This window comes from Panthera tigris, chromosome D4 (genome assembly GCF_018350195.1).
Source record: "Panthera tigris isolate Pti1 chromosome D4, P.tigris_Pti1_mat1.1, whole genome shotgun sequence".
NCBI classification, from domain to species: domain Eukaryota; kingdom Metazoa; phylum Chordata; class Mammalia; order Carnivora; family Felidae; genus Panthera; species Panthera tigris.
Genome location: NC_056672.1, coordinates 30,857,831 through 30,876,013, shown reverse-complemented (window position 1 = coordinate 30,876,013; position 18,183 = coordinate 30,857,831). Strand labels below are relative to the sequence as shown.

The 18,183-nt window shown below is 38.6% G+C and overlaps 1 pseudogene; it reads right to left on the bottom strand.

The window, feature by feature from the left end:
• Positions 1–16,166: 16,166 nt before the first annotated feature.
• LOC102949918 lies at positions 16,167–16,693 on the bottom strand (annotated as a pseudogene).
• Between the last annotated feature and the right edge of the window lie 1,490 nt (positions 16,694–18,183).

Genomic DNA, 18,183 nt, shown 5'->3' with positions numbered 1-18,183 from the left:
CCTCCTAAAAACAAACAAAAAAAAAACACATTATCAGGGTCCATTTTTGCAAAGATAGAAAACTCAGTCTGATTAAGGGGACATATCCACGACCCTCGGGAATTGTCCAACAGAGAACACTCTTTTCCCATCAGGAGTAAACCCAGATTCTTCTCACGTTGGCCCAGGACGTGGCGATGGGAAGAGGAGCTAGACGGGAAAACATCCCCGGACTCCACCCGCTGGGAGGAAAGACGCGCCAGCACACGCACCGCCCAGGCCGCCCCGGAAGAGCTAGAACTGAGGCCCACCCTACCCCCCCCCCCCCCCCCCCCCCCCCCCCCCCCCCGGCCACCTCTAGACTCCGCGGAACTAGGCGGCAGGGCAAGGCGAGAAAGCGGCGGCTGCTGGGCTGGGGAGCCCCTGAAAGAGCGCGTCACCACCTGCTGAGCTCCGCCCACCACCCGCTCCGCAAGTCTAGAGCCTCCGAGTCCACACACCCCTCAGTGGGCTTGGGAGAGGCTAAGAACGGCGCGCCCCAGGGGCGGGGTTCTAAGGGGGGGAGGGAGAAACGAGAGTTTCCTAGAAAGAGTAAAGCTTTCCGCGTGTGTTCATATAGATTGCAACTAACTTGTTGATGACTGTATACCTTTTCCCCCCCATCTTATAAGTAGGGTCCAGTTTTAAAAAAATCATTGTCATAGGGGCGCCTGAGTGGCTGAGTCGGTTAGGTGTGGGACTCCTGATCTCAGTTCAGGTCTTCGTCTCAGGGTCGTGAGTTCAAGCCCGCAGTTTTGCTCGGCGCTGGGCGTGAAGCCAACTTAAAAAAAAAAAAAGAAAGGAAGGAAGAACGAGAGAAACAGTAAAAAAGATGTTCTTATAATATTATGACTGTGTGGCCATAATTTGTTTTTTTAAAAAATCAACAAAATGCGCATTATAAGGTTTAAGCAGGATCTTCTCCGGCAAATGTGTGATTTGCTTGATAACCATTTTATTATTTTCCATTGTGTGTTCTTTCGTATATTATGTCTTCTTGAAATTTGCTTTTTTTTTTTTTCTCCTTTCCTGGGATAAATTCTATTGGTCACACTTTCTTTTATACTACTGTTGTTGTGCGCCATATTCAAGTGTCTGTATTTACATTTCTCAACCTTATTCTCAACAGATATTTGTATCTTTACTTCTCTGAGCAGCTTGCGTTTAAAAGGTACATTGATGGAGAGAGCATCCCTATTTTTTCTTTGTATTACAAAAATTTGAAAAAGATAAGTAGAAAATGGTAAAATGAACATATATAGCCAGCCATGCCATTGATTTAAGAAACCTTACTTAAACTTTTGCCATATTTGCTGTTAGTTTTTGCTGAAATTTCGTAAAGCGAATTAACAAAGTTAATTTCAGTGCTAAGTGCGGCGCTATGCATACCTTTATAAAATCAATACATTTTCCAATATAATTCCACTTAACAGTTAACTGTAATGTTCCTTAATATTCCTTATTGCCAGTCCACATTCAAATTTCTCAAATTGCTCCCGACGTCCTTGGCGATAGTTGCTTTTCCGTTTGGGGTTTGATGGGGGACCACACATTGCATTTCGCTTTAATGTTCAAATTTAACCTCTACACCTGGAGGCTCTGAGCGATCCTGGGTAGGAGACACTATCAAAGACATTTTCCAACCGTCTAATAAGAAACTGCAAAGTAACGTCAAGGCGTGGAGGTTTATGGCAAATGTGATCTTGAATCTGGCTGGCTCATCGTGCAAGTCTGTGCACGAACCGTCTGTGCCACACCCCCGCGCGTGCAGGCCCTGCTCTGCCTTCCTGCTTCTGCACTCTCTGCCCTGGTGGGGAGGTGCTGCCTAGGCCTTGGTTGTACATATCTGGAATGGAAGGCGGGTGTGGAGACTCTGCGCTGCCTGGAAACACTGAGTAGAGCGGGCTTGTGACCCAGACTGCGGGAGCAGGAAGTCTTAAGGACCATCCCCCTCACTCCTACCCCCACCCTTGGGCTCAACCTCCAGGTCAGGCTTCCGGATGCAGTTGAGACTGAGCCCACGTCAGGAACAGGTGTTCGGTGCACGCTGGGATCTGCGGGAATCGGTGCCCGGCCCCACCTGCAGCACAAACAGAGAAAAGCCCCTGTTGATGGCAGGAAGGTAAAAAGTATTTATATTGTAGACTGTGAGCGTGCCAAAGAGCACCAGAGGTGGATCTGCGGTGGTACCCAAGCTCTGGAGCCAGAAAGACCGAGGTTGGGGGGGGGGGGGAGGGGTAAATTCCAGCTGTCACCTGTAAGCAGGGACTAGAAAAGGAACCTGGATAAGAAGTATCTCAACTGACAATGAAAGTATTAATAACTGTCTCATGGCGTTGTTTTGAAACGTAAGTCTAAGTTGTAAATCAAATAGGCTGGTTCAGGGTACTAAGCCCTGAGTAAGTGACAACTGTTGTTTTATATTTAGAAGACATTTTGTTCCTTTTAATTGGGTAGTTTATGTAAACCTCACAACCATTCTAACCATTCTGTGAGATGGGTATAATCATTTGCATTAAAAATAACAACAAGGCTCAGGTTGGTGGAGTGAATGTGCCCAGGTCAGAAGGTAGCAGGGAGGGAGTTTGGATTCAAGGGCAGGTGTGCTTTACTTCTAACCTCAGGCTTTGTGTAAATGTAACACCTGCCTAAAAACAGCACTGCAGCCTTCAGAGCACTTTGCAGAGTGACCTGTCCCTAAATCCCCAGAGATATAATGGGAAGTGAATGTAAGATAGAATCTACCATGCCTCAAATGTGTTCTAGGATTTCTGGTGTCTCCTCAGATCCCTTGAGTCAGACAGAGCCTTCTAGCCCCCGATGCACTGGCAGTCTGTATTTTCAGTCTGAGATTATAGTGAATTCCAAGAGGCTCCACTTTGTGGCCTTAAAATTAGTTCCTCGGGCTCAGGAGCTGGGGCTCCTAGGAAATTCATTTTAGAGCAAAGCAGCTTTTAAGAAGCAGGAAGCAAGGGACTCTGGTAATAAGAATCTTCCCTGGAAGAGAGCACCCCTTCACCTTAGACTTCAATCCAGAATTTCAGAGTAGAGACAGGAGAACCCACAAAGGTCTGCACAGCCAGAAGCATTTCTTGATCCCCCTGTCAAGAATGAGAGAGACTGGAATGCAAGCTGGTGCAGCCACTCTGGAAAACAGTATGGAGGTTCCTCAAAAAATTAAAAATACCCTACGACCTAGCAATTGCACTACTAGGCATTTATCCAAGGGATACAGGTGTGATGTTTCTAAGGGACATATGCACGCCCATGTTTATAACAGCACTATCAACAATAGCCAAAGTATGGAAAGAGCCCAAATGTCCCTCGGATGAATGAATAAAGAAGAGGCGGTATATATATATACAATGGAGTATTACTTGGCAATCAAAAAGAATGAAATCTTGCCATTTGCAACTACATGGATGGAACTGGAGGGTAGTACGCTAAGTGAAATCAGTCAGTCAGAGAAAGACAAAAATCACATGACTTCACTCATATGAGGACTTTAAGAGACAAAACAGATGAACATAAGGGAAGGGAAACAAAAATAATATAAAAACAGGGAGGGGGACAAAACAGAAGAGACTCATAAATATGGAGAACAAACTGAGGGTTGCTGGAGGGGTTGTGGGAGGGGGGATGGGCTAAATGGGTAAGGGACATTAAGGAATCTACTCCTGAAATCATTGATTCACTATATGCTAACTAATTTGGATGTAAATTTTTAAAAATTAAAAATAAAATTAAAAAAAAGAATGAGACAGACTTGGTGATGCCACCACATTCAGAAGTCACAACATTGTGTGACAGTGGGAAGTGTGGGCCAGCTTTGAGAAGAGCAAGGTGAGCAAGGGGTAGGTTGCTCAGGAAAGCCCACTTTGTTTGAAAGCTTGTGAGAACGAGGTCTGTGGGTACGCTTAACCAGGAAGAGGAAAGAAAGTCTGCCTTCACTTTTCCTAAATGGCCCCATGCTTTACAGATGCTGCTGTCACATGTGTCCATCACCTCACATGGTGATTCATGAAGAGTTTCCATGCTCATCTACCTCTGACTTATTGAAAACTTTAAAGAACCTTTAAAGATCCGAGAATGTCAGTCAATTGTCCAGAGTCACCTATATGACAGATCTGAAAATCAAAGTGCCATTATTTGGTGTCAGGTCCATGTTTCAGTTCATTTATGTTTAATGAAGAGTAGTGATCTTTTATGTGGCGGTTCACAATTTGTTTATCCATTCACCAACTGATGCATATTTGGATAATTTTCAGCCATGAACATTTATATACAGGTTTCTATGTGTGGACATATGTCTTCACTCTCTTGGGTGAATACCAAGGAGTGAATGACATTGCTGGATCTCATAAGAAGTGTATGTTTGGCATAATAAGGAGCTGTCATACTTTTTCAAAGTGGCCGTACCATTTTTCATTTCCATCAGCAAGATGTGAGGGGTCTAGTTGCTCTGCATCTTCATCTGAATTTAATGATGTCAGGTTTTTCTATTTGAGCCATCATATTGCTTTGTAATGGTATTACATTTTAGTTTTAATTTGATTTTTCTAATGTATAATAATGAGTATGTTTTTGTTTGTCATCTGTTCCTTTTTGATGAAGTGCCTATTTGATCTTTTCCTCATCTTAAAAAGTTGTTTCTTACTGATTTCAAGAGTTGTATATATGCTACAAAAGTTTTTCCAAAGATAAATGATTTGTAGATACTTTCCCTCAGCCTGTGTTTTTTCATATTCTTAATAGTATTTTTCAAAAAGCAGAGGTTTTTACTTTAAGGAACAAGAAAAACCTCAAATAAACTAACCTTAAACCTGAAGGAAACCCCCCAAAAAAAGAACAACAACAACCTCAACAAATGAAGCTGAAAGCCAACAGAAGGAAGGGAATAATAAAGATTAGAGCAGAAATAAATGATATAGCAACAAACAAAAAACAGTAGAACAGATCAATGAAACCATAAGCTGGTTCTTTGAAAAAATTAATAAAATTGATAAACCCCTTGCCAGGCTTATGAAAAAGGAAAGAGAAAGGACCCAAATAAAATCACAAATGAGAGAGGAGAAATAACAATGAACAGGATAAAAATATAAATAATATAAGAATATTATGAAAAACTATATGCCAAAAAATTGAACAAGCTGGAATAAATGGATAAATCCCTAGAAACATATAAACTTCCAAAACTGAAACAGGAAGAAATAGAAAACTTGAATAGACCGATAACCAGCAAAGACATTGAATCAGTAACACAAATCTCCCAACAAACAAAAACCCTGGCCTCACAGGGGAATTCTACCAAACATTTTAAAAAGAGTTAATGCCTATTCTTCTCAAACTATTCCAAAAAAATAGAAAAGGAAGGAAAACTTCCAACCTCATTCTATGAGGTCAGCATTACCCTGATACCAAAATCAGATAAAGACTCCACTAAAAAAAGAGAACTACAGGCCAATATCCCTAATGAACATAGATGTAAAAATTCTCAGCAAAATGCCAGCAAATCAAATCCAAGATTCACTCACCATGTTCAAGTGGGATTTAGTCCCAAAATTCAAAGGTGGTTCAATAGTCACAAATCAATGAGCATGATACACCACAATAATACAAGAAAGAATAAGAACCATATGATCCTTTCAATAGATGCAGAAAAAGCATTTGACAAAGTACAAACATCTATTCATGATAAAAACCCTCAACAAAGTTGGTTTCGAGAGAACATACCTCAACATAATAAGGGAGCCATATACAAAAAATGCACAGCTAATATAATAATCAATGGGGATCAACTGGTAGCTTTTCCTCTATGGTCAGGAACAAGATAGGGATGTCCTCTCTCACCACTGTTACTTAACATAATACAAAAGTCCTAGCTATAGCCATCAGACAACACAAATAAATAAAAGGCATCTAAATCAGCAAGGAAGAAGTAAAAGTTTATTTGCAGATGACATGATACTCTATATAAAAAACCTGAAAGACTCCACCAAAAAATTATGAGAACTGATACATGAATTCAGTAAAGTCTCAGGATACAAAATCAACATAAAGAAATATGATGCATTTCTATACACCAATAATGAAGCAGCCGAAAGAGAAATTAAGGACTTCATCCCTTTTACAATTGCACCAAAAACCATGAGATAGCTACTAATAAACCTAACCACAGAGGTGAAGGACCTGTACTCTGGAAACTATAAAACACTGATGAAAGAAATTGAAGAAGACACAAAGAAATGGAAAGACATTCCACGCTAATGGATTGGAAGAACAAATATTGTTAAAATGTCTATACTACACAAGGCATTCTATACATGCAATGCAATCCCTATCAAAATACCAACATCATTTTTCACCGATGTAGAACAATCCTAAGATTTGTATGGAACTGCAAAAGACCCCAAATAGCCAAAACAATCTTGAAAAGAAAAAACTGAAGGCATCACAATTACAGATTTCAAGTTATGTTACAAAGCTGTAGTGATCAAAACAGTATGGTACTGGCACAAAAATAGACACAGATCAATGGAACAGAATAGAAAACCCAGAAATGAACCCACACCTATAAGGTCAATTAATGTTACACAAAACAGGAAAGACTATCCAATGGGGAAAAGACAGTCTCTTTAACATACGGTGTTGGGAAAACTGGACAGCAACATGCAAAAGAATGGAACTGGAGTACTGTCTTAGACTATACACAAAAACAAATTCAAAATGGATGAAAGACCTAAATGTGAGACAGGAAACCATTAAAATACCAGAGGAGAACACATGCAGTAACCCTTGTCATCAGCCACAGTAACTTCTTTCTAGATATGTCTCCTGAGGCAAGGGAAACAAAAGGAAAAATAAACTATTGGGAGTTCATCAAAATAAAAGCTTCTGCACAGCAAAGGAAACAATCAACAAAACTAAAAAGCAACCTTTGGAATGGAAGAAGATATTTGCAAACAGCATATCTGATAAAAGGTTAGCATACAAAATATATAAAGAACTTAACTCAACAGCTAAAAAACAAATAATACAGTTAAAAAATGGGCAGAAGAGATGAATAGACATTTTTCCAAAGAAGATATCCAGATGGCTAACAGACACATGAAAAGATTCTCAACATCACTCATCATCTGGGAAATACAAATCAAAACTACAGTATGACCTCACACCTGTCACAATGGCTAAAATCAACAATAAGAAACAACAGATGCTGGTGAGGATATGGGGAAAGGGGAACCCTTCTACACTGTTGAGAATGCCAACTGGTGCAGCGTTCTGAAAAATGGTGTAGAGTTTCCTCCAAAAGTTAAAAATAGAACTCTTTGACCCAGAAATTGCGTTACTGGTATTCACCCAGAGAATACAAAAGTACTACTTCAAAAGGACACATGCACCCCAATGTTTGTAGCAGCATTATCGACAATAGCCAAATTATGGAAATAGCCCAAGCATCCATTGACACATGAATGGATGGCAGATGAATTTATATATATATATATATATATATATATATATATATATATATATATATATATAATGGAATATCACTCAGCCATAAAAAAGAATGAAATCTTGCCATTTGCAACAATGTGGATGGAGCTACAGAGTATTATGCTAAGCGAAATAAGTCAGAGAAAGACAAGTATCATATGAGTTCACTCATATGTAGAATTTAAGAAACAAAACAAGTGATCATAGGGAAAGGAAAAGAAAGAGGGAGGCAAACCAAGAACCATACTCAACTATACAGAACAAACTGATGGTTACCGGAGGGGAGGTATGTGGGAAACAGGTTAAATAGGCGATGGTGTTAAGAAGTACACTTGTGATGAGCACTGGGTGTTGCATGTAAATATTGAATAACTGATTTGTACACCTGAAACTAATATTATACTATAGGTTAGCTAACTGGAAATTAAATAAAATCTTAAAGAAAAAAAGAGCGGAGGTTTAAATTTATCAATTTTCATAATTTTCAATGCTTTTATTTCATGGGTGTATTAATCTATTTGGACTGCCATAAAAAATACCACAGACCAGGTAGATTCAACAACATAAGTCCAAGAGCAAGATGTGATCACTATTGGTTTCTGGTGCAATCTCTCTTCCTGGCTTGCAGAGGGCCACCTTCTGTGTCCTCACATGGCCTTTTATCTGTGTGCACACACACAGAACGAGAGTGTTCTCAGGTGCCTCTACCTCTTCCTCTAAGGACATCAATTCTATCAGATCAGGACCCCGCCTTTATTACCTCATTTAACCTTAATTACCTCCTTATGGTCTGGCCCTATCTCCAAATACAGCCACATTAGGGGTTAAGGCTTCAACATACATGGGAGACACAGTTCAGCCCATAACAGTAACTTATACTTTTTTGTGTGTCTTATCTAAGAAATATTTGCATAACTAATATGGTCACAAGCCTGTCACTTTTTTTTTTCCTTTTATAAGTTTGAAAGTTATAGCACCATTTGTTGAGAAGTATATACTTTCTCTGTTGGATTGCCTTGGTTACCTCTGTTGGGAATCAACTGAATATAAATACGTGCCTCTGAAATACAAGTCTGGTTCTGAGTACTACCTCCAGGGTTTAAATGGATCTCTTTATTGATTCCCCATTACCCTAGCAGAGGACCCAGAGTGAGGATGTGTGTACCCTAGTGAGTCACTGGTATACAGGAAATGATTATGGGAAGCCTATTTATAATGACTTTATCTTTAAGAAGGTACTAAGTTTGGGGCACATGGGTGGCTCAGTTGATTAAGCGTCCAACTTCAGCTCAGTTCATGATCTCATGGTTCATGGGTTCGAGCCTCGTGTCAGGCTCAGTACTGACAGCTTGGAGCCTGGAGCCTGCTTCAGATTCTGTGTCTCCCTCTCTCTGCTCCTCCCTTCCTCTCTCTCTCTCAAAAATAAATAAATATTAAAAAAAAATTTTAAGGCACTATTTAAGTTTTATCAGTAGTAATATTAACTGGTAGCATATGTACATACTTTGAAATATATACAGATGAATTAGGACATGATAATAACATTGATACTAATTGTGTGATGCCTCAGAGTATAAGACAGAGTTAGGTTTTTAATAACATTTTATAATTTTATTTATTTTATATTTTGTTTTAAACTGTTAACAGTAAACATTATATAAGAGTTTTCAGAGGTCATGTCACCAGTTTCTAAACACTCCAAATTGATCAGAAATGTGCTGTTACAGGCAGCACCATCATTCAAGGATGTGACTGTGGAGTTCACTGAGGAGGAGTGGAAGCATCTGGGCCCTGCTCAAAGGACCCTGTTACAGACACATGCGCATCCTGGTGGATGAGCAGACCTTGCCACGTCATTGCCTCAAGAATGCAATCCTGTTTTTCATGATTGCTACTTTTATCATATGTGTCATATCCTGTTCTGTTTCTACTAATTAACTTTTCTCCTGGTTAAGGGTCATATGTGCCTTCTTTGCATGCTTTGTAATTTTTTTTATTAGATTCTAGTTGTTATGGATTTTACATTATTGGGTGCTATATTTTTTGGTATTTTAAAATGTTTTGGGGCTTTCTATGGAATAAAGCTATGTTGTTTGGAATTAGTTTGATCCTGTCAAGGTCTGCTATTAAGCTTTGTTCTGTAAGATTCAGAACACCTTCTGGTTTAGGGCTAATTTTGTTCCAGTACCAATTTTGTTCCTGTAGCCTTCAGGTTATTCTACATATCCTCCATTAATTAAGAAACCTTTCCACTCTGGCTGGTGGGATAAAAAACTTCTTTTTTCTGTATTTTCCACTCTACACCTTCCCAGCAGTTCTTTCCCTAACCTTGAATGCACTTCTTACATGCAAGCACAAGTCCATACTCAGCCAAAGATTCACAGAGACCTTTCTGCAGATCTCATGGCTCTCACTTAGTACAGCTCTTTCCTCTCCAGTGTTTTGTCTGGCAAGTTCTAGTTGCCTTAGCATTCTAAACTCCTAACATTGTCTCCTCAACTTATTGAGACTGTCAGGCTTTTTTTTGGAGGCGCGGTAGGCGGGGCGGGGGTGGGGAGGTTCCTTTGTTATGCTGTGCCATAGAAATTTTCCAAACTCTGGCCAAAATAGGGTTCACCAACGTTGTTTCCTTTTTCCTAAGAGTTCCCTGTCATTGTCTGATTTTGCACTGCCTATTGTCCAATTTTGTATGGTTCTCTACTTTGTTTGACATGAGGAGGTAAAGTGAAATCCCTATGTGGTACCTTTTATAAAACCCAAAGCACCTGGGCCCTTTTTAGAAGTTAATATTATTTTGTCCTGAGATTCAGGGATCTAAGGAGATTCATTCTTTTGTCATCTCCTCAAAAATGAGCACCTCAGATGAATCCCATCAGTGTGCAGCTCTTAAGCTATAGCTTCCTTTACATTCAGAAGTATTGAAGCACATGCAGCTGATCTAAATCCTAAATTATTTTCCATTTATAGAGTACAGTATTAGATCGCTTCTCGGCCTTTTGGCTAAGATCAAGTGTAGAGTACAGTATTAGAAAAACATATGTGATCTTCAAGTTGGAGGAAGGAGAAAATCCATGGTTATTAGAGGAAGAATCTCTAAATAGGAGCCAGACAGGTGAGTTATTGAGTACTAGCAGAAGGTATCCAGGGAAAATTAAATCCAAAGTGATCAGTTACAGATGGGGATTTTTAGAGGTTTTTATCTTTGGAAATTAACAAAGAATGGATCCAGCATACTATGGAAGGTGAAAGTGTAACATAACCAATGCAATGTAAACATATTGATTCTTTCATCTTTAGAAGCTAGAAGCCCAATTATATCATTTACAACTGACAAATCAAGTTATAGATTTGTATTTAATAGTAAAATGATAAAAACTGAGAAACATTTTAAAAGGCACTAAAATAGGGATTAAAGGATGGTTAGAAAGAAAAAAAAACATTAATTTTATCATTGGTTCTATAATATGGAATTATTAGATACTATGGAAATAGAAGATTCATAAAATACAAAAGTTTATAATTATAAAGGTACTTAGTAGAGCAGAACACAATATTTTGTAATTATAGAAGAAAAATCAATGGAACAATGAGAACAGAACTATTACTAAAAATATTTTTTTCTTTTACTTTTTTACAGTATAATTCAGCATAAAGTACAACAAATTTATCTGCCACATCAACTAATATAAAGTTACCTATTAAGTGCTATCAGATTGTAAAAAAGAAAGATATCCAAAAATAATGCAGACTGAAATATAAAATAATACATTAGTAAGCCAATAAATGTACAAATAATTCAGGGTTTATTTACCTAGCTGCCACATGTTGAATTCAAACAAAACAATATTAAATCAGAAAACCAGCACTCAAATGATGTTTTTAAAAGACCAGTTTCAAGGGATAGTAAAAGTTTTAAATATCTGTGTATCAAATAAGTTATCAGGATCCATAAAAAATTTGTAAGAGATATAAGGATAAAGGGAAACAAATTAGGTATAGTAGACCTTAATATACTCCCAGATTTTATACCAAATGTAGTAGAGAGCAATTGAAGTTCTGGAACAAAGGCTGGCAATACAGTACAATACAATACAAACAATACAATACAAAGGTTGGCAATACAGTGCAATAACTACAGGCCTTGAGCCGAATTCAACCTGATACCTGTTTTTATAAATTAAGATTTTGGAACTCAGCCATTTCAGTTCTTTTATGTATTGTCAGCTACTGCCTTTATACTACAAAGGCATAGTTGTCTAATGACAGGGATCACATGGCCTACAAAGTCTGAAATATTTATTGTCTGGCCTTTTACAGAAAAACTTTTTGCTAATCCATACTCTAGAACAATGGTGCTCAACAGAAGGTGATTTTGCCCACCACAGGACATTTAGCAATCTCTGGAGATATTTTTGGTTGTCACAACTGAGAGATGATACTACTACTATTTCATGTAGAAACTAGGGATGCTGCTAAATATCTTATAAAGCACAGGACAACCACAACTACCTCCATCATACATGCACACAACCAAGAATCATCTGGTCCAAAATGTTAATAGTGACAAATTTGAGAAACTCTGCTCTAAAATATATACATAGAATATTTAAAAAGTGAACCTAATAAATATCTAGATGCGTCTTTTAAACTGTGTGCTCTAAAAATAATTAACCAATGTTGACAGTACATTCAGAAAATATAAAAGTATATTAGAACCAAAAAAAACTTTCAATAAACTCCACAAAATACAAATATCACAGTTCAGTAAAATTAGAAATTGAAAATAATGTAAACAAAACTAAAATCTGATCATTTAAAAATCTTTAAATGAAATGAAATGAAATGAAAAATCTATTCAGATATGTAAGCACAACTGTGGAGTAGGAGGCTCCAAGCTCTTGTTTCTCCCATAGAACTACTGGGGGGGGGGGGAACCTGTCTGAACCAACTTTGTCATAGCTGTGGAAAAAGTCAAAGGTTTATTATAGCAATGAGGCAAACATCTGATCAAGAAAAAACATCTCCAAACTAATAGGAAAGTTTTGTGACACTTGTACTCATTCCTTCCCCTTGCAGTCATGACAGTGATTTTGGTGTTGAAGCAGCAGCAGTTCAGTTTCCAGTTCCCTTCCTTGAGCTGGGAACAAAGCAGACCTTTCTTGAAAGTTGTGTGTACCTGTTTTAAACTGGGAGATACAAGGCACATGTCTGTTACATATAACTTGGAAGCTGGGCAGATACATGGTGGGAGCTGCTCTTAATACCTATAAGATTCACAGATGTCTGGGGCGAGAGATTACAAGTGAAAATATATAATAGGCCATTTGAGGTCTGGAGAAGCTGAGGTGAGACTGTTTAAGAAATTAGAACATTCGGAAGCAGCCATGTATACAAAGGAATTTAGAAAGCCACATGCATGCCCAGAAAGACCTAAGAAGACTTGAAGCTTTCACCTTGGGTTGATTCCTAGGCTCAGGACAAACTTAGCTAAGTGCTAAAGGACTACTCTAACATAAGGTCAATTTGCAAAGCCCAAGGGGAGTTCTTGGTATTCAAGGAAATCTTTGTTAAAACATTAGCTAAACATGAGCTAAAGGAATAGAGACTTCAGTTAGCACACAGAGCAAAAAGCAGTTTTTGCAAAAATAGATGAAAAGTCTCAAAAAATGGAGTACGACAGTCTTTGACAATCAAAAAACTAAACACCAAACCCTAAAGAATGGGGAGAATCTGAATTCCAGAGTTACCATGTTATAATAGTCAAACAAATAATTTTCAACAACAACAACAAAAAAATCACACATAATATGGTGATACCAGGAGAAGAGAGAGAAATAGAAAGATTATTTTAAGAAATAATGGCTGAAATTTCCTCAAATTTGCTGAAAGATACATATCTACAACAAGGTGAACAAACTCCAAGTTGGATAAACTCAAAGAAACTCAACTTGGGACACAGTATAATCAAATTACCAAAAGACAAAGACAAAAAGAATCTTCAGAGCAGCAAGAAAGAAACAATTCATTACTGCTTCATTGATAGTCTCAGCCTATCAATAATGACAGCAGCTAGGAATCCCTTGGGCCCATGCTGCTTGTGACACTTCCCAGCTGGAGCCAATGTTGTAGTGGGACCAGCCCTGGCAACTCTTACATGATTATAAGCTGCACCTCAGAAACAACTGTCAGGGAGCTTTGAAAAAACAAGGCTTTCTGAAAGGGGAACTCAATGGGTGGAGGAGGCTTGACTCCTTATTTACTTGTTTAGCCAGTAGTTCTGTCATACTGGCGGCAGTATGTTTATTCAAGATGGGAAATGGATGTCTTCAACAATCAAAGCTTAATATCAGCCTCTTACACTATAATCAAAAAAGCTAATGTCAGGCACTTACACTACAATTACTTATAAGTGATCTTCAAGGAAATTATCAGGTAATTTCTAATAAGAAACCTTGGAAACCAGAAGACAATAGGATTGTATATTTAGGGTGCTAAAAGAAAAAAAAATGTCCAGCCTGAAATTCTATATCCAGCAAGACATTTACTGAAAAACAAGGCAGAAATTAAGACCCAGATAAACAAAAGCTGAGGGCAGTCATTACTACTACACATGCCCTTTTAGAAATACTAAAGGAAATCCTTCAGGTTGAAATGAAAGAATGCCAGACAGTAATTGGAAGCCACATGAAGAAATAAAGATCTTTAGTTAAAGTAAACATGTGGGCAAGTACATACACCAATGTTATTGTAATTTTGGTTTTTAACTTTTTTCTACTGATTTTAAGAGACATATACATAAAAAATAATTATAAGTCTATGTTATTATACACATAATGTATAAAGATGTAATTTCTGATATCAGTAACATAAAGAAGAGGAATGGAGCTATTTGGGAGTAGAATTTTTGTATGCAATTGAAGTTAAGTTGGCATCAATTAAAATTAGATTGCTCCAACTTCAACATATTATATATAACATCTATGGTAACCACAATAAAAATATCTATAAAATATACACAAAATGAAATGAAAATGGGTTCAAAGTGTATCACTACAAAAATCAAGTAAACACAAATGAAGGACATAATGGAAGATATGAGGAGCAAAAAAGCTGTAAGACTACAGAAGGAAATAACAAAATATCACAGGTAAGCCCTTGTTTATCAGTAATTACTTTCAGTGTAAACAGATTAAACTCTCAAGTGGGTAGTGATTAGCAGAATGAATTTTAAAATGATCCAGGAATATGCTGCTTACAAATGACATACTTTGGATCTATTTCAACAAAAGTGAAGGGATAGAAAAAGATGTCCTATACCAATAGTAACCAAAAGACAGCTTGGATGCCTATACTATTATCAGATAAAATAGACTTTACATCAGAAACTGTCACAAGAGACAAATAAAGGTGATATTTTATTGATTAAAGAATTTATTCACTGAAATAAATAACAATCACTAATATACATGCACTGAACACCAGACCTCCAAAATTTATGAAAAAATTGACAGAATTGAAAGGGGAAATAGATAATTCTACAATTACAGTTGGAGACGTCAATACACATAATCAGTAATGAATAGAACAACCAGTCAAAAGATTAATAAGGAAAAGATTATTTGAACAACCTGCAAACTAATTAAACTTAACAGATGTATAAAGAACACATCACCAAATAACAGCAGAGTATATATTTTTCTCAAGTGCATGTGGGTCATTGTCCAGGGCAGATTATATGTTAGAACACAAAACAAATCTTAATAAATTTTAAAAGAATGGGGGGGCACCTGGGTAGCTCAGTAGGTTAAGTGGCCGACTTCATCTCAGGTCATGATTTCGTGGTCCGTGAGTTTGAGCCCCGCGTCAGGCTCTGTACTGACAGCTCAGAGCCTGGAGCCTGTTTCCGATTCTGTGTCTCCCTCTCTCTGACCCTCCCCCATTCATGCTCTGTCTCTGTCTCAAAAATAAATAAACGTTAAAAAAAAATTTAAAACAATAAAAGACTGAAATTATAAAAAAAAAAAAAAACAACTCTTCTCATCACAAACCTAGAAAAAAGAAAACAAAGAAAACTTTAAAATTCACCAATAAATGGAAATTAGACAACACAACACTCTTTAAAAACAAAAAACAAAACAAAAACAAAAAAAACCCAGAAGACAAGAAATGTCCCAGTCAGTATATCAACAGCATCAGGGTAAGCAAGAAAAGGACTTCACAAAGAGACTGACATTTACACTTTTTGACAAAACTGAAATACACTGAATTACAGAGCAAATTCACTAAAACAATAAAGGAAATCTGTCCTTGTGAAGGTTATATTTTTACTCCCCCAAAATTGTTTCAATTTTGATAATTACACCACACACTGGTTAAGAAAATAAAGCATGGTATTTAGCAACAGGACAATCCTAACTACCTTGAGAGACACTGTGCTCACACTCACTGGCAACCACTGAAGTCAGCAGGGCCAGGTGCATAGATGGCCACCTATTTTCTCTGCATAAGCCACTGCTCTCTCCTTACTGAAGCCCTGGATGGTGAGATCATAGACCACCTCCTCTACTTTTTTCAGATCATACTTGAAGCCATCACAGCAATTCCTCAGGGAGTCGTTTTTCAGGTTGGGAAGGCAGAAGCTAGAATTCAGTTCATTGATGAAAGTGTAGATGTGGAGGATCTGGGAGTAGCCTCCAACAGTCACACTGTTGACAGAGAGCCTTGAAAATTCACTGGCAAGAATTAGAACTCCTGAAAGATGATCTTCTACATCCAGATGAAATCCTTTCTCCCAATATGGCTCAATGCCAAGAACTTCAGTAACCACTTCTGGAGTCACTAGTGTTTCTGATTCCAAATACACAACAAATGTTACCAAGAAGACCAAAAGCTGCAGCACAAACCCCCAGTGCTCATGAAATCCGTAATACTGTTCAGCAGAGAACTTGGTCTCTGAAGACATTACATGTGTTTTTACTGTACCAAAGTGTTCTCAAGCTTTCAAACACCTCTTTGGAATATCCTGAAAACCAGGACCCTGCTGGACCCCCTGCAGTAGAGTTAAAATCACTCAAGCTGTTTGTTATAAACTTTGTACAACTTTTCAGATTTCCTCTTAGATGTCCTGCTTGGCAGCCAAAAAGCACTGCAGCTCCACGAAGATCTCACGCACAGACATGCTGCCAGCTGCACAACAATCAGCCAGTGCACACAAGTATGACCACCAAAATGTATTTCAGAGACCACCAGCACATCAGGCACAATACCCAAGGCCACCACCATGTCCACCAGTTCCTATGCTTAAACGACACTCTTAACGAAATAGTGGGTCAAAGAAGAAATCACAGGGAAATTAACAAATACAAAGCAGTGCTGAGTTAAATTTATAGTTGTAGGCTTCTCAGGAAAGTGGAGGAGTAGGAGGATCGTAAGCTCACCTCATCCTATGGATACAACTAGATAACACCCACATCAGTGTAAATAACCAGAGAATAATCCAAAGACTGGCAGAACTGACTCTCCACAGCCAAATGTAGAAAAGAGGCCACATCAAGGAGGATAGCAAGAGCAGAGATATGGTTGGGAGCTAAATGGACTTGCAGGACTGTCTGAGGGAGGGACAACATGGGCTCAGAAAGGGGAGAGAACAAGACCCTCATTCTCAGCACTCCAGGCATGGGGAATCTGCACACAGAAGATGAATCTCCTAGAATTTGGCTTTGAAAACCAGAAAGGATGAATTTCATGAGTTCCCATAATCAATGGGGCTCAATACCCAGAACTTTAAAAATCAGCAGGCTTGGCTCTGAGAGAGCCAGAAGAGCGAAAAGAAACTCATTCGTCACCCTTAAAAAGAAAGTGTAAATAACAGCCCACAGAGATACAACATAGAAGCAGCAGTTTGAAAAATCGCTAAGGTATATGAGAGGGAGCAGATTTCAGAGCATGTGCTGGAGGGGCAAAGATCATTGGGAGACTTTTCCAAGAACAAAAGAGCTGGCAGGCACCATTTCCCTCTTCCACCCCCCAGTCTAGGCACACAGACACCTGAAAGAACTAGTTCAGCACCAATATTCACCACCTAAATTTCTAACAACATGCCCCACCCCCTCTAATATGCCTTGGCTGGAAGCTATCCAAAACGGTGCCACAAGCCTGGCAGTGTGCAAACAGCCCCAACAGGGACCAGCACTAATCCAAAGTTAACTCTTGCCCTGGGAGGTTGGAAACATAATCACACGCATCAGTTCAACTATGCCCCAGGAGTGGCCTGGGGGAAGATATCAGATCTAACTACAGGCCCCACCCACCAATGAAGGCCTCTCAGGGGACCATGCAGGAAAAGCTCTCTGCAGTTTGGTGGTACTATATCTCTGGCAAACACCTGGTTTGACTTAACTCAAGACAAAAGCAGCCCCAGACTGACCCACTGATGACACAGGACCCAAACCTTGCTGATAACAGGTGAAGAACCATTGCAGATGACTGTACTGAAGGCAAAAGCAACTCAGCCACAATAGCAGGGTGTGTATAACACACAAAGCACACACCCCTGAAGCACCATGTTCTGATAAACAGGTGACAATGCACTGCAGGGCACAACAGGATCTCTTCTTCATAAGGCCACTACTTTCAAGAGCAGAAGACATAGCTGACTTTCCTAATACA